General features: G+C 48.1%; 1 pseudogene; it reads right to left on the reverse strand.

Moving 5' to 3' along the window:
• Window positions 1–15,807: 15,807 nt before the first annotated feature.
• LOC101389216 (regulator of microtubule dynamics protein 1 pseudogene) lies at window positions 15,808–16,641 on the reverse strand (annotated as a pseudogene).
• Between the last annotated feature and the right edge of the window lie 277 nt (window positions 16,642–16,918).

A 16,918-nucleotide genomic window follows, 5' to 3' on the forward strand; every position in this document is an offset into this window, starting at 1 on the left:
CTCACAGGGGATCACCCCTCCACCCCGGGGGAGAAGCGGTTCCTGCCAGAGTGGAGGCCACTGCCAGCCTGGGTCACAGAGCGCAGGAGGGTGGAGAAGCAGAGAATGGTTCTGTCCCACTGTGACATCACCTCCCTTGTCAGCTGGATTGGGTCTCTGTCACCTAGAGGTGTTGGATTTTTATTTCACGGGGACAACGCGGACTTGCCAGTGCAGGGCCTGACACGTAGGTCATGGGGGGAGCACTATAGCCTCGTGGTTTGGAAATTGAATTTGAATCCTGGATCTCACCTACAGCCATGAGATCTTGGGCAAGTTACTAACCTTGCTGATCCTCAACTTCCTCATCTCTGAAATGGGGATGATAATGGTGCCTCCTCCTTGGGTTTGTGAGGATTAAGTGGAGTAAGCTATGCAGAGCGCCTGGCACAGAGTTAGCGCTCAGCTCACGGGCTGGTGGTGTTGGGGGCCACTTCCATAGCCACAGGCAGGGGCGAGCTCTTGCCCTGCCAGCTTGGCTGTGATCAAGGCCCGCATCCCATTTCCTTGACCATTCCTCATTCAGGGCCTCTTTCCGGGTCCTTCACCCTCTGCTTCGCCTCCTGCTTGGGACACCTGTGCTCTGTCTGTGGCCCTCTGAAACTGTGGAGGACCCTCTGAGGAGGACCGTCCCGTCCCTCACTGCTAGTCTGGGGCTGGGCTCCCCAGGAGCTCGTGCTGGGATGAGGATTCTGGATGTATTAGGGAAGGGGGAGCGGGGAGCTCAAGGTAGGGACGGGACAGAAGCCAGGCCAAGGGTGTGGTTTCAGGTAGAGTCCTGGCCTCGGCTGGGTCCCACAGAGGTGTCCTGGCTCTCAGTGTAAGGGCCACCAAGGGTGGGGTGAGGGGGTAAACCCCAGGCACTTCTGCCTCTGGCATGCAGACTGAAAAGCTCCAGGAGCCCTGGGGCAGGTCTCTGCACGGGGTTGTGGGACCTATCCCAGGGAGGGGTGCACAGAAACCAAGGGCGTCAGAGGGGTCTGGGGCAGACCCACCCACAATGCATTCACGCCCTGAGCAGCCCCTTGCCCAGTGGCGTGTGGAGCCCGAGGCCCACAGGGTGCCCAGACCTCCTCTCTCTGACTTGCTCTGAAGCAGTTCTGTCTCATTTGCATTCCTGCTGAGGGACCTGGGTTCCTGAAATGCACAGCTCTGCCTTTGCCCACGTTAAATGCCTCCTCGTTCGTCATTCGGCCTAGCCCAGTTTTGCCATCTGAAGCTGTGACTAGTCCTCTATCAGTTTCTTTCCAACTCGTCAGGCAGAGCAGGGCCAGACGGAGCCTGGGGCCTGTCACTGGGTCGTCCTGTAGGTCTGCACTGGTTCCCAGGTCCCTATGAATCCACATGGTCATCTGTTGCTGTGGTTACATACCGATCATAAACCAGGAAAAACATCTTAGAAAAGTCGATGTTTATTAAAAAAACCAAACCAAACCAAACCAAAGTTGCATTGGCCTATAGAATTGGGGGTGGATGGGTGGGGTCTGATTCTCTTTCTCCAAGAGTTGGATAAGCGCCGACTTTGCTCACTTGCGCAGTGACTCTCCTGACTCAGAGCTCAGTTTCTCCCCTCCAAACCCAAGATGGCTCAGAAAGGAGGAGAGTCTAGGCCCTGAAACCTGTGATCCCAAATGGGTGTCTTAAAATTCATCTTTATGGGAGAGAATGTGGGGATGTAGGAATATGGCAGTGGACCTCTGGGGCTCGGGGCAGGTGAGTGTGTTCCATCTAAGGTGTGTGGCTTTTAGCCATGTGCTTACCAGTCTGTCCTGGCCCAGAGCTTTCCATTTGTGAACCTTTCCTGAGAAAAGACATAGGGTGCTTCCCCAGCATCCCATGAATGTGGCCCGGGGGTGCAGCGCCTCTCTGGGGGTCCAGGGATGAGTAGGGAGGCTCTGGCGGTCCTGCACGCACTGCCCTTGGTGCTCTCCCCCCGCCGCCATTTCTCTTTAATCCGTTTCCCTCTTCGTCTCCTTTTCTGTCACATGTCCTCTTTGTCCCCCAGAAACTTTGTGTCTCCCCACCATCCCACCATCCTTGCCCCTGCTTCCTTTCCCCCTCATACCAACGGTCTGCCTGGCCTTGTCCCTCCTGCTCCAAACAGCAGTCTCTCTTCTGGTGTCTGGGTCATTTCTCCCCTGCCATCGCTGGGTCTGGGTCTCTGCAGTCCTGATTTTCATGACTCTAGGCCCTTCCTCCCCACCTGTCCTTTCTTTCTTTGGACAACAACTAAAACATTTGACCTTGCCAAATAGCTTCTGAGCATCTTCCTAGAGAAGGCCTCCTCCCTGGGCAACCTGGGGTTGCTTTGTCAGGTTTCCATCACTTCGCCCAAAGAGAGAAATCGGTTGTCAGTGGTTCTGTCCGGTGAGTGGTGAGGCTTTGGCCAGGCTGGAAGGGCACCGCATCCATCCTCAGCTTTGGTGGCCTTTGTTGGGGCCTGGCTGGCTAGGTGACCTGAGGGGCGGGCTGGGTGGGCGGTGCCCATCTGCTGGCTTTTGCAGGCCATCTCCTCCTTCTCGTTCTCAGTGTCTTCTTGCTTGGCTTGTAGTGAGGTGGGGGCATGGGCGGGGCCTCAGTGCCACATACCGGTGCTCTCCCATCTCTGTGCCCTGCTCCTGTGTGGGACTGAGCTTGTGTCTGGGAGCCAGCGGTGGGGACAGGGAGAGGAGACTTCTGTCTTTGGCATCAAGCGGACGTCTAAGAAGGTGCCCACTGAGAAGGCTTGAGCAGGGCCCACGCAGGAAGCCTTGGCTGGGGTTGGAATTTTCCATGGGTTCACCAAGGAGTTAAACTTAGGTTCCTAGAGCCCAGGTGGGGAGGAGTGGAATTGTCACCTCACCCCACGGCCCCCCGGCCCCTCACCTTTAGCCTCCGCTTCACCTTCCCTCTGTTCACTTCTCATTTCAGCTGTCAAAGGTCTGGGAAGATGGCGGCTAAGGGCGTGTTGTGTACCCAATCTTCGTGGCTTTCCTGAGCCCAGACTGCATCTCGAGGCGGACTCTCCGGTTTGATTTTCTTTCCCTTCAGAGTTGGGGGAATTCAGGAAGAGGGGAGAGGGCTTCCTGAGAAGATTCCAAGCCCTGACAGCCGGCAGGAAGTCGGACCTTGTCTTTATTTGAATTTTCGATATTTTATCATTTTTTTGCATTAACTTTGACTTAAAAATATTGCATTAAAATATTATTTATCTTGATTACCGAGTCTTTTGCTGTCCCCTTAGATTTTGCACCCAGTCCCTGCCTGGCCGCCTCCTCCTCTAGGGCAGGGACCCGGGCGGCGCAGGCCGCGGGGGGAGCACGGGCGCCCCCTGGTGGCCGCGGAGCCGCCCTCCAGAGGCTGGGAGCCCCGCCCCGCCCCGCCCGCAGCGGCCTCGAGGGACCTCCCGCCCCGCCCGCCGGGCGGAGGGTGGAGGGAGGAGGCGCCGCGCGCCGCGGGCCGGTGGGGGCGTGGCCGTCGGCGTCGGCTCCGCTCCCTGCGCCTCCCCGCGCCCCTCTGGATGCGCCAGGCCAGCCGGGACTGCGGGCCGGAAGATTCCGGAGCGGAGGATGGAGATGGAGAAGGTGGAGGGGTGGAGTCCAGCGTGGGGTGGGGGGAGGGGCTTGGCTGGGGGGTCACCTTCCGCTTTTGGTGGGGGAGGACGGCCTCATTTTACTTAGACCTTTGACTCCAAATGTGAGTTATACACCCCCTGGGGCCTGGATGGCGGGCCTCCGTCATTCAGCCCTAAACCCGGGCGTGTCTGCAACCCTTCTTCGGCTTGCCTTTGTCTTTGAATTTCCCTAGAGCCTCTAACGTGCCCCGTGGTCCCACCGCAAGAGGGTCCTTTTCCTGGGTCCTGAGGAGAACAGGTCCGTGGACAACCAAGATGGTGTCTCCCGTCACAGGACTGACCCTGTCTGGCAGAAGAGACCACAGGGAGGGAGAAGGAGGGCTGTGGGCTGAGGGGTAGGGGTGGGGGGTCTGCGCTCGAGTTGATTGTCAGAGAGGGGCTGGCCTAAAGTTCACGCGGTGGGGCCTGATTCTGAGGGTCTTTCCCGTCATTCTTTGTCTCCACCGGCTCCAGCTGGTGCCCAAGGCCAGCTGGGTGTGCCATGGCTGATGGCAGCCAAGAGAGAGGTTGGAGGGAGAGCCGATTCCTTCCAGCAGGTCAGGCAGGAGGACTGGGGACAGCCTCACGACTGCAGTGCGGCCGAGGGGTGTGCAGGGCCCTGAAAGAGAGGGTAGAACGAGCACAGGGGTGGGCTTTTCTTCAGTGGGGGGATAGGGAGTGGCTGTGTCCAGGACAGGCACTCATTTCTCATTCCATGCCCACAAGGCCTCTCAGGAGGTGGTATCTCCCTTAGGACATTTTCGTCTGCAAGTAACTGAATTATGAACCAAAAATTATCTCAATTAGGATGTTTAATTTAAGAGGTCACTTAAGAATTTAAGAGGTCACTGTTCTAGAGTAGGCTCAGTGGCTCAATGAAGACATCAAAGGTTCAGATTCTTTCCATAATTCTGTTCTGCCATGTTCAGATTATTAGTGAGGGCTGTCCTCATGGTCATAAGATGGCTGCTGTAGCTCCAGACATCACATTCTCATAATAAGGAAGAAACCAGAAGTCTACCAGAAGAGGTTATTGGTACACACAATTAACTGATTGAAAACATCAGTTTTTCATAGCCTGCCAGTGAATGAAGGCAATGATAATATTGCCTGCCACATTCTGACACTAAACGAATGGCAGGAGCAGTGATGGTGTTTTGCATACGTTATCATCTTTACTTCTCACAATTAGCCCCACTCACAATGACAGCTGAGGTTCTGAGAGGTCAAATAACTTGCCCTGTTTTACAACCAGGAAATGAAGGAGCTGGAATTCAGGCTGCAGTCTGTGTGACTCTAGTCCTGGCTTTTTGTTTGTCTTTTTAAAAATGAAAGGAATATGTATTTATGATAAGGATTTCAAACAGTGCAGATTTAGCTTTTTGTTTTTAAACATTGAACACGTTCGTGATAAGAATTTCAATAGTGCACCGTGTACGGGGAAGGGCTGCCTCTCTCCCCACTTTGCAGTCCCTGCAGGTTACCACTGTGATTTCCCTGGGTCCTCCAGGAAAGTTCCTCTGGAACCACAAGCTCAGACCTCTAAATATTTTATGGAAATGAGATCAACTTAGATACTATTCTGCACTTATTTTTTAAAATTAGTGTACCTTGTAGATAATATTGCCATATATGGATTCTACCTCCTTCTTTCTTGTGGGTACATTGTATTGCATAGAATACAAGTGCTTTTTTTATATTAAGCCAGTCCTAATCTGCTGGGCTTTATGTTATTTCCCATATTTTTTGCTATTATAAAAACCATGTAAAAATAAATATCCTTGTATGTAGGGTTTTGTGTACATATGTGAGAATATCTGTAGGATAAGTTTTCATCAGATGATATGTACCAAATGTCTATTGATATTGGCAAATTGCTCTCCAAAAAGATTGCACCAATAATACATGAAAATGCTCACTTTCTCACACTCATGCGAACATTTGAGTGTTATCAGACTTTAATATTTTGGCTAATTTGATAAGTGAAAGAATGATATCTTAGTGATTACTTTGATTTGCGGTTCCCTCACTATGAGTAAGGTTGTGTTCAGCCGGATGGCCTGAGTGAGGACTCCTGTTTGGTACTCTCGAGCTGTGTGACACTGAACAAGTTGCTGAACCTTCCTGGACCTCAGTTTCTTCATCTGTAAAATGGGGATTTGAAAATGCCTTATTAGTTGGATTTCAGGATTTAATGGCACCACACATGTAAAGTGCTAGCACAGTTCCTAGCTCAAAATAAGGGCTAAGTAAATGTTAGCTATTATTATTATCTAATATATTTACTGACCATTCGAATCTTTTTATGATCTGCCTGTTCATATCTATTTTCCATTTTCAATGGATTCTTGTTTCTATTGATTTGTTAGAGCTCTTTGTACATTAATAACATATGCTCCTTTTACATATATGTTACAAGTATTTGTTTGTTTATATTTTAATAGACTTTATATTTTAGAGCAGTTTTAGGCTCACAGCAAAATTGAGAGGAAGGTACAGAGATTTCCCATATGCCCCCTGTCTGCATACCAGTATGCACAGCCTCCCCCATTAGCAACATCCCCCAGCAGAGTGGGACATTTGTTACCATTGGTGAACCTACATTGACACATCTTATCACCCAAAGACCATAGTTGACGTGAAGGTTCAGTCGTGGTGTCGTACGTTGTATGGGTTTGGACAAATGTATAATGACATTGTAGTACCGTACAGAGTAGTTTCACTGCTCTAAAAATCCTCTGTGCTCTGCATATTCATCCTTCCCACCCCCCAGAACCCTGCCAAACACTGACCTTTTTACTGTCTGCGTAGTTTTGCCTTTTCCAGATGTCATATCGTTGGAATCATTTAGTATGTAGCCTTTTCAGATTGGCTTCTTTCACTTAGTAGTATGCCTTTAAGTTTCCTCCGTGTCTTCTCATGGCTCCATAGCTGATTTCTTTTTAGCACCGAGTAGTAATATTCCATTGTCTGGATGTACCACAGTTTATCCATTCATGTACTGAAGGACATCTTGGTTGCTTCCAAGTGTTGGCAATTATGAATAAAGCTGCTGTAAACATCTGTGTGCAGGTTTTTGTATGGATATAAGTTTTTGGCTCTTTTGGGTAAATACCAAGAAGTGCGATTGCTGGATCGTATGGTAAGAGTATGTTTAGTTTTGTAAGAAACCACCAAACTGTCTTCCAAACTGGCTGTACCATTTTGCATTCCCACCAGCGATGAATAAAGAGTTCCTGTTGCTCCACAGCCTTGACAACGTTTGGTGTTGTCAGTGTTCTGAGATTTGGCCATTCTAAGGGGTGTGTGGTAGTGCTCATTGTTGTTTTAATTTGTACTTCCCTAATGGCATATGATGTGGAACATCTTTTCATATGCTTATTTGCCATCTAGAGTTCTTCTTTGGTGAGGTGTCTGTTAAGGTCTTTGGCCCATTTTTTAGTCTGGTTGGTTGTTTTCTTATTGTTGAGTTTTAAGAATTCTTTGTGTATTTTGGATAACAGTCCATTATCACCGACACAAAGAAGCCTATTCTTTCCTGAAATGGGAAACTAATTGATTCAATTTCTGTAATACATATAGGACTATTCAGATTGTCTATTTCTTTTTGTGTGAGTTTTGGCAGATGGTGTCTTTCAAGGAATTGGTCCGTTTCATCTAAGTTATCGAATTTGTGAGCATAGAGTTGTTCATAGTATTCCTGGATTATCCTTTTAATGTCCATGGGATCTGTAGTGATGTCCCCTTTTTCATTTCTGATATTAGTAATTTGTATCATCTCTCTTTTTTTTCTAGCCTGGCTAGAGGTTTATTTATTTTATTGATTTATTTGAAAGAACCAGCTTTGGTTTTGTTGATTTCAACATAATTGATTTCTGCTCTAATTATTTTTTTCTTCTGTTTACTTTGAATTTAATTTGCTCTTCTTTTTTTAGTTTCCTAAAGTGGAGACTTAGATGATTTTAGATCTTTCCTCTTTTCTAATATATGCATTCAGTGCTTTAAATTTCCCACTAAGCACTGTTTTTACTATATCCCACTAATTTTGTTGTTTTGTTTTCATTTTCATTTAGTTCAAAATATTTTTAAATTTCTCTTGAGATTTCTTCTTTGACCTATGTGTTATTTAGAAGTATGTTGTTTAATCTTCACTTATTTTGGGATTTTCCAGCTGTCTTTCTGTTGTTGATTTCTAGTTTAACTCCACTGTGGTCTGAGAGCAGGTATTGTATGATCTCCATTCTTGTAAATTTCTTAAGGTGTATTTTATGACCCAGAATGTGGTCTGTCTTGGTGAATGTTCCATATGAGCTTGAGGAGAATGTGTATTCTGCTGTTGTTGGATTAAGTAGTCTGTAGATGTCAATTGTATCCAGTTGATTGATGGTGGTGCTGAATTCAGTTGTGACCGTATTGATTTCCTGCCTGTTGGGTCTGTTCATTTCTCACAGAGGGGTGTTGAAGTCACCAACTGTAGTAGTGGGTTCGTCTATTTCTCTTTGCAGTTCTTTCAGTTTTTTGGCCTGTGTATTTTCACATACTGTTGTTAGGTGCATACATACTGAGGATTGTTATGTCTTCTTGGACGATTGACCCCTTTATCATTATGTAATGTCTCTCTTTATCTCTGATAACTTTCCTTGCTCTGAATTCTGTACTGTCTGAAATTAATATAGCTAATCTTGCTTTCTTTTGATTAGTGTTGTATATCTTTCTCCATCCATTTACTTTCAATGTATATGCATCTTTATATTTAAAGTGGGTTTCTTGTAGATAATAAATACAGTCATGCACCATGTAACCATTCTGATCAATGATGGACCACAAATAAGATGGTGGTGCCATAAGATTAGTATCATATAGCCTAGATGTGTAGTAAGGTATACCATCTAGGTTTGTGTAAGTGCACTGTATGATGTTCGCACGATGACGAAATTGCCTAGCAATGCATTTCTCGGAAGGTGTCCCTGTCGTTAAGTGACACATGACTGTAGTTGCATCTTGTTTTTTGATCCAGTCTGACAATCTCTGTCTTTTAATTGGTGCATTTAGACCATTGACATTCAAAGTGATTATTGATATAGTTGGATTAATATCTACCATATTTGTTACTGTTTTCTATTTGTTGCCCTTGTTCTTTGTTCTTATTTTCATCTTCCACTTTTTTTCTGCCTTTTGTGGTTTTAATTGAGCATTTTATATGATTCCTTTTTCTCTCCTGTCTCAGCATATCAGGTATACTTCTTTTTTTACTTTTTTTAGTGGTTACCCTAGAGTTTACAACTAATCTAAGTCCACTTTCAAATAACGTTATACCACTTCACAGATAGTGTGAGTACCTTATAATAACAAAATACTCCTAATTCCTTCCTCCAATCTCTTATATCGTTGCTGTCATTTACTTCACTTAAACATAAGCATATGTACATAATCGAGTAACTGTGATCTGTTAGATCAATTAAGAATGAGAAAAATAAAAGTTTTTATTTTACCTTTACTTATTCCTTCTTCAGTGCTCTTTCTTTCTCTGTGGATCCAAATTTCTGACCTATGTCATTTCCTTCTCATAACACTTCTTGCAAGGCAGGTCTACTGGGAACAAATTCTGTCAATTTTTGTTTGTTTGAGAAAGCCTTTATTTCTCCTTCACTTTTGAAGGATACTTTCACTGGATATAGAATTCTAGGTTGGTGTTTTTTTTCTCTCAACACATTAGCTATTTCACACCACTCTCTTCTTGCTTGCATGATTTTCTGAGAAGTCAGATGTAATTCTTATCTTTGCTCCTCTGTAGATAGGGTATTTTTATCTTTTGGCTTCTTTCAAGGTTTTTTCTTTATCTTTGATTTTCTGTAGTTTGAATATGATATGCCTAGGTATAGTTTTTTTGGCATTTTCCTGCTTGGTGTTGTCTGAGCTTTCTGGATCTGTGGTTTGGTGTCTGACATTAATTTGGGGGAAATTCTCAGTCATTATTGTTTCAAGTAGTTCTTCTGTTCTTTTCTTTCTTTCTTCTCTTCTGGTATTTCCACTATGTGTATATTATACCTTTCGTTGTTGTCCCATAGTTTTTGTATATTCTGTTCCATTTTTTCAGTCTTTTTTCTGTTTGCTTTTTTGTTTTGGAAGTTTCTATTGTCGTATCCTGAGGCTATGAGATTCTTTCCTCGGGTGTGTCCAGTCTACTAATGAGCCCATCAAAGACATTCTTCATTTGTTACAGTGTATTTGATCTCTAGCATTTTCTTTTGATTCTCTCGTAGAATTTTTACCTCTCTGCTTACATTGTCCATTTGTTATTGCATGCTCTCTACTTTATCCTTTAGAGCCCTTAGCATATTAATCATAGTTGTTTTAAATTCCTGATCTGATAATTCCAGCATCCCTGCCATGTCTGAGTCTGGTTCTGATGCTTGCTGCATCTCTTAAAATTTTTTTTTCTCTTTAATTTTCTCTTGATAGCTGGACATGATGTGCTGGGTAAAAGGAACTGCTGTAAATAGGCCTTTATAATGTGGTGTTGAGTTGTGGGGTTAAGTGAAGTGTTCTATAGTCCTATGAGAGGCCTCAGTCTTTTAGTGTGCCTGTGCCCCTGGGCTGTGAACTCCACAAGTGTTTCTCAGTCCCCCTTCTCCCCTCTTAGGGGGACAGGATGCCTAGAATGGGCTGAACTTGGGCATTTCTCTTTTCCCACGTGGAAGGCCACAGCTGACTGGAGTGGGTATTTCTCTTCCCAGTTAGGCTCTGATAAAACCCCAGCAGGTTAGGCTCTGGTTAAATATCTCTTCCTGAGGTCAGCTCCTTGATAAGAACAGAACGTTCTGGAGCATTTGAAAATGGCTACTTTCTCTCTTTTCCTGCTGGCAGCATGAGGGACATTTTCTCCAGTGTTTACTGTGAAGACCTGGTAGAGGTCCTGGAGGTAAAATTCACCAAGTGTGGAGGCCCCCTAGGACTGCCCCTCCGGAGTTCTTAACTCTCGGACTTGTCGGCTGGACCTGCAGCGATGCGTCAGTCGCAGTTCTGTTTCCCTGCCCGCACTCACTCCCAAGGAGGTTTCTCCCTGTGGGTTTCTGCTCCAGTGGGCTGTGGTGCTCTATATTTGCCGGTCGGTCTCTGCAAATCTGGGGCAGCGGTTGGTGCTGTGACTTCACCACTCCTCTTATGGATCTAAGAAGAGCAGTTGATTTTTCAGCTTTTTACTTGTTATCAGCATGCAGTGGTGACTTCCAAGCTTCTTACAAGCTGGACTGGAAACTGGAAGTCTTGGCAAGTATTTTTTATTCCAGTGTTTCATTTGTCTCCTGCTTTGCCAGACCATGCTCTGTATCAGTGTGACATCCTTCTTAGGGATACAGCATTTTAAAGCTTACAAGCTCCTCACATCCCGTCTGTCACTCACCTCTCAGGACAGCCACATGAGGCAAGCTGGAGGACATAGAGTCTGTTGCCTTCTTCAGTAAATGGGACGGCTGGCCCAGGCAGGGCAAGCGACTTGCCTTATGACCACAGGGAATCGGTGTCCAGCTCAGAGCAGAACTTACTGGTCCTGGTTCCTAGGCTTGGCCTCCTTGGCCCTTAGAGAAAGGGGCGGGGGTAATCTGGAGGTGCAGGGAGGAGAGGGTCAGGGTTATCAAGACAGGCAGCATCCCGTATCCTCCTCTCAGAACCCAAGAGCCTGGGTCCTTTTTTCTGGTAAACTTCAACCATTCTCCCCTGATAAGGCATGGGAAGAATGCAAGGAAAGGATGCATGTTCCCGGGAGAGACTCTCTGATTGGATAGGGTCTGGGGTGGGGTGTTTGTGTGTGTATGTGTATGTGTGTCTTCATTACACCAAGTCAACTGGTAGGTGAGCTTAAGCAACACTTTACCTGGCTCTCTGAACTTAGGCGTGAGAGCAATAGAATCAGATCTCAGTTTTTCAGTTTCCTGTTTCATCAGCTTTGAAGATATTTTAATAAAATCAGACATTTGATTTTTCTGACTAGTGGTTTATTCTGGTTTATTGGCTGCACTTGGGGCCCGAGCTCTTTGGATCTCCCGAGGGCATCTCTGCACGTCTCAGGATGCCTCCTCACCCTGTGCCGTGTGGGAGAGAACTGCACTGCTGACTGCTGTGTGACACTGGCTGGCTCCTGTCACAGGCAGTCACTGGGGACATGATTCCCCATGGGAGTCAGCAGGAACAGCAGAGGAGTGCAGTTTTAGCCTGGCTCCAACACGAACTAGCTAGCTGTGTGGTTTGGGGTAAATTGCTTCTTCTCTTTGAGCCATAGTTTGCTTGTCTGTGAAATGGGAATAATAAGCCCTATCCGGTTTAGTTTGAGAATAGTCTATGCGATAAGTGCCTGATATGCAGAAGGCTCTCAATCCATGTGTTTGCACAGTAAGTAGCCCCACTGTGGCCCAGGGCAAGAGAGCAGGGTTGGGGGATGCACAACCTTCTAAGGAGCGGGGCTTTTTCTGAGGCCCACTGCAATCCCTAAAGCTCCCAGGTGAGGGAGCCAGTGAGCAAGCCTGCAAGCAAGTGTCTGGAGCATGGCTGGCAGCTTTCTCTTTGGTGGCTCAGGGTGGATGATAATGATGATGATCGTCATAGCTGATACTTATTGAGTGTTACATGCCAGGTGCTGTTTATACTGATCCCCTTTAGTCCTCATAACCACAGGGGGCAGGTACTATCATTACTGCATTTAGTGAGGGTGGAATGAGGTTAGCTGGCTTAGGGTCCTACACTGAGTAAGGGGGGTGGGGCTGGGACTCGTCCTCAGGCCTGGCCCACCCCAAGGCCGCCACGCTTAACCAGTGGGCTGTGCAGCCTCCTTACAGTAAATTGTACAGAAGATCCTGGCTGGGCAGGGCCTCCTCCCACAGGCCACCAAGAGTGGCCTCAGAGTCAGAGGTTGCATCACAGGGGGCTGTCACCCCGAGGGGACTTTCCTTCTCATTGTTCCCTGGCTTACCCTCCACATCTTCAGTGCCCACCCAAGCCTTGCCTATCTCTCTTGGCTGAAGTCAGAGGCTGCGGTCTCCAGGTCACTGCCATCTCCCATAGCCCTCTGTTTGAGTCACTGAATGTGCTGATTTGCACTCTGGCATCATTTGTTCATTTGCTTGTTCAGCAAACATTGCCTGAGGCCTGCCGTGTGCCATGCACTGTGCCAGGGAGGCCCAGAAAACAAAGGCCCAAAGGCCTTGTTCCAGGCTTCATGAAGCTCAGGCAGAGAGACCCCCAAACGACCAGCCACTGTGTGGATGGGGAACTGTTATGGGAGCCCAGGTGGGAGCAGCTGAGCTTCTGTGGGGGGCTGGAAGGTTAGGGAGGCAGTCCCAGGAAGCTGAGCCCCCACCCTGTGCTGGGCAGGGAGCTGGGGGCCGGCCTTTGCATTCCAGCGTCTAATACTGGCCCCACATCCAGAGTGGATGGTGCCGCGGTCAGGTGAAAGGGCGTTCTGGGGGGAGGAACAACCTGAGCAGAGCAAGGGAGGGTTTAGGGAAGAGGGAGGGGTTGCTCCTGGGTGTTTCTGTGGCGTGTTGTGCGGAGCAGGGGGTTCGAGTGGGGGAGGTGGGGGTGGGGGAGTGTGGACGGTCAAGGCAAAGAGTCGGACTTTGGCCTGTTGGTAAAGGCAGTCCTGGAGGGTTTTCAACCCGGGAGGAGCAGAATCAAATTGGGGTGTTTAAAAAGACCGAGAGGAGAGAGAGGAGAAGCAGACGACTACAGAGAAAGCTGAGGTGACTTGACTCAGCATGATTGAGACAAAGTTGGGGAGAGGAGAGAGGAGGAGGGGGGAAGGGGGAGGAGGAAGGGAGGGAGAGGTGCTTTGGTGTCTTAATTTTTCCAAAGCAACGAGCTGTGGGCTGGGACCCCAACTGGGTGATCTCATCAAGACTGGCCACCTGTAAGCCCAGGTTGAGTGGGCAGCCCCCGCCCTGAGGACCGGTATTCTCATTTCCCCTGTGGCTCTATCCTGGGGCCTTTGGCCAGAACACCAGCCAGTCCTTGGTGCTGTACTCATGGCAGGTTCTAGCATCGATTGCCATGTCAAGCCTGACTTTCATTGCAGGGTGGAGCTATCCGAGTGGCCCTGTGAAATCTCTTCTCACTAGATTTGAGGTGGAGAAGGGAGCCCCCTCCTCTGCTCCATCTACAGCACTCTGGGAGCTTTCTCTGAAAATACTGCCTATAAAACCCCACTGCCTGCCTCCCTGGACAGCTATCTGGACAGCCATCATCCCTCCTGGTGATGCTGAAGCAGGGCCTCCATGTCGTGTGTGAGGCCTGGTGGCCTGACCACGGTCCTGGCTGAGCGTGCTGTCCTGAGGAGGATGACCAGCAGGAAGACAGAGGGTGGGGAAGGGGGTCTGTATGGACCCCGGTTTACTTCCTCACTCCCCTGGGCCCCCGCCCAGGGGCCAGGTCTGCATCAGGGCTGCGCTCAGCCCCAGGTGCAGAGGCGGCAGTGGGGGAGGGTTGCATCCTGACTGGGGGAGGGCCTGGGGTTCTCATTTGGCTCTGCCACTGGGGGAGGGTAGCCTTGGGCAACATTCTCACCCTCTGAGCCTCAGAAAATCTATGAGGGTCCTTAAGTCTGGCCATCTCTGCATCCTGGTGATTCTGAAGCCATCAGCCCTGTCCCTGCCCCTGGCCCCTTCCCTCCCTGAGTTGGCCTGAGTGTGGCCTGGCTGGTCTGAGGACACAGACACCTGGGAGCTGGCATCATCCTTGAGGTCCTCACCTCTCATACTGGGCCTCAGGTGCTGTCCCCAGGCAGGCTGGGGCAGGGAAGGGACTGTCCCCATACTGGAGCCTCTCCAGCCTGGCTGCATCAGAGCCCCTGCAGGCTTTGATCCTCCAAAGAGAAAGGGTCCTAATTATGGTGCCTTCCGTACCCCAGTGCTGCCCCGGCCTCCCTACCCTCGCCTGGCTTCATCCCTAGCTCCTTATCTCCAGGCCTGGCTGAGAGCCTGGACAGACCAAAACCCAGTGAAGGCTGGGCGTTGGGGAGCTGCCTGACCACCACTGTGTAGGATATTATCCATCTGGGCAATGGGCCTTCCCAGGTCCTGAGAGAGAGTCTTGCACCAGCAGGTATGGGCCCCACCCCAGCACAGACAGTGACATGTGGCTGCAGAACCTCACTGCTCAGCTACACAGATGGCTGTCATGAAGCAAGAGGTGCAACCAAGGAGGACAGACACAGCGCTTTTGCATGGCTTCTGAGTCCTTGGTTGAAAATCCCTGTGGCCCTTCCTGCCTCCCAACCTCCCTCCCTTCATTCCTTCCTTCCTTCCTTGTTTTCTTTCTCCCTCCCTCTTTCTTTCTTTCTTTTTTTGGTATATATATATAATATTTATTTTGGCAAAATATATATAACATAAAATTTACCATCTTAACCATTTTTCAGTGTCCAGTTGGATGGTGTTAAGTACAGTCACATTGTTGGCTAACAGCCTCCAGAACTCTGTACCCGTTAAACAACTCCCCATTCTCCGTTCCCCAGCCCCTGGCAACCACCATTCTCCCTTCCTTCCCTATGAATTTGACTACTGTAAGAACCTCATATGAGTGGAATCATACAGCATTTGTCCTTTTGTGAGTGACTTATTTCATTATTACGCTGAGCATGTTGTCTTCAGGGTTCGTCCATGTCATGGCGTGTGTCAGAATTTCCTTCCTTTTTAAAGCTGAGTAATATTCCATTGTATGTAATACCACATTGCGTTTATCCATTCATCCATTGATGGACACTTGGGTTGCTTCCACCTTTTGGATAATATTACAAATTATTTTTTTTTTACAGAGGTTTAAGCTTCCACACTAGACTTCTAGAGCCAGTAAAAACTAGCAAATTTTTTCTCCCATATAACTTTACATGTTCCCAGACAGAGTAAACAGATGTTTGAACTACTACCTTAAACATATGAATCAGTGTTTTTCTCTAGCTATTTCTTTTCCTCGTGTTGCCTTTTCCCCGTGGGAACAGTGAGGCTGTGGTCATTGCCCAGAGGAAGGGGGCAGGGCAAAAAGGCTTTTCCAAGGGTCTCTCTGACTGTTGGCATCCTAGGTGCTTAACCTTCTTTCTTTCTTTTTTTGTGGTTAACGTGTTATCTTTATAATTTGATGAAAAGGCAAGTTCATTAGATATTTCATGTACTTTCTTCTCTGAAAAATTCTCAATTCTTGTTACTGAAACCTGTAAGCAACTAAGCAGCCTCTGTATCTGTTTATCCTCATCTGTGTGCGCTGGATGGTCCTTGGCTTTCATTAGCCAGAAAACAGCAAGTTTTTTGTTGTGTAGCTTCAAATGTCTTCCCTAAATGAAGTAAGTTTTTGCTGTAGAAGTTTGGACACTTGTTCTGCCTGTGAAAGCAGCTTAAGGCCTCCTCATGGGTGGGACCAGGAGGAGTTGCAAACAGCATTTTAGCAATCCTTCTTTGATGCCAAGGTGTTTCAGCAAATGTATAATGCCAGATACCCATAAGGTCACCTGGGGCAGGATCTTTAGGGCTCAGTTCAGTTGCTTTCTCAATGCTCCTTGATAATGTCGGCATTTGCAGTTTTTCCTACAATGCCTTGGTAATCTCCAACATCACTGATACAGATTGTATACCACTTAGGAGCTGCAAAACATCATTCTTTTTCTAGGGCTCTTTTCCGTACGCGAGGGCTTCATGCACCAGGAGCCTTTTCTCCGCCTCTGAGGCTCCCCTAGGCTGAGCTGTATCCCATGATGCCCGGGCCAACCCCCACAGTAACTCTGCATCTTCCGTTGCCCCCACCTTTCCTTGTATCGGGTTAGCACCTGATAAAATCTTTGTCTCTCTTCTTTCTCTGCTTTCACATAGGTAATCTGCTTGTTCAAGGACTTCAACTCTGAAGACTCTGGCTGGGGCAAGAACCACAGCAGCCTGAGAAATGACTTAAGTTTCAAAACCCAAATAAGACAAAGCTGATAATAAAAGGCCCCTTTTGAAAGCTCCTGGGTTTCCCATCACCTCAGAGCAGAGGAGTCGCCAAGGACCGCACTGCCCTGGGCTGCCAGCAGGCCCTGTCGGGAGCTGAGGTCCAGGGCAGCACCGTGTCCCAGAGGGAGACAGCGCCAGAGTCAGGCGGCCAGCTGCATGACATACAATTCGCGGGCCTGACCCCATGACCATGATCAAGATGGTCAGGGTTTGGGGGGGGGACATGGATTGGCAGGCTAGAGCTCATGGAAGCCCCCAAACAGAGGCTTGAGGATGAAGAGTTGGCCACGACACGCCCAGTGAATTCCTGTGCTGTGCC

Source organism: Ceratotherium simum, chromosome 6 (genome assembly GCF_057802395.1).
Source record: "Ceratotherium simum simum isolate JZ-2026a chromosome 6, ASM5780239v1, whole genome shotgun sequence".
In the NCBI taxonomy this organism is placed as follows: Eukaryota; Metazoa; Chordata; class Mammalia; order Perissodactyla; family Rhinocerotidae; genus Ceratotherium; species Ceratotherium simum.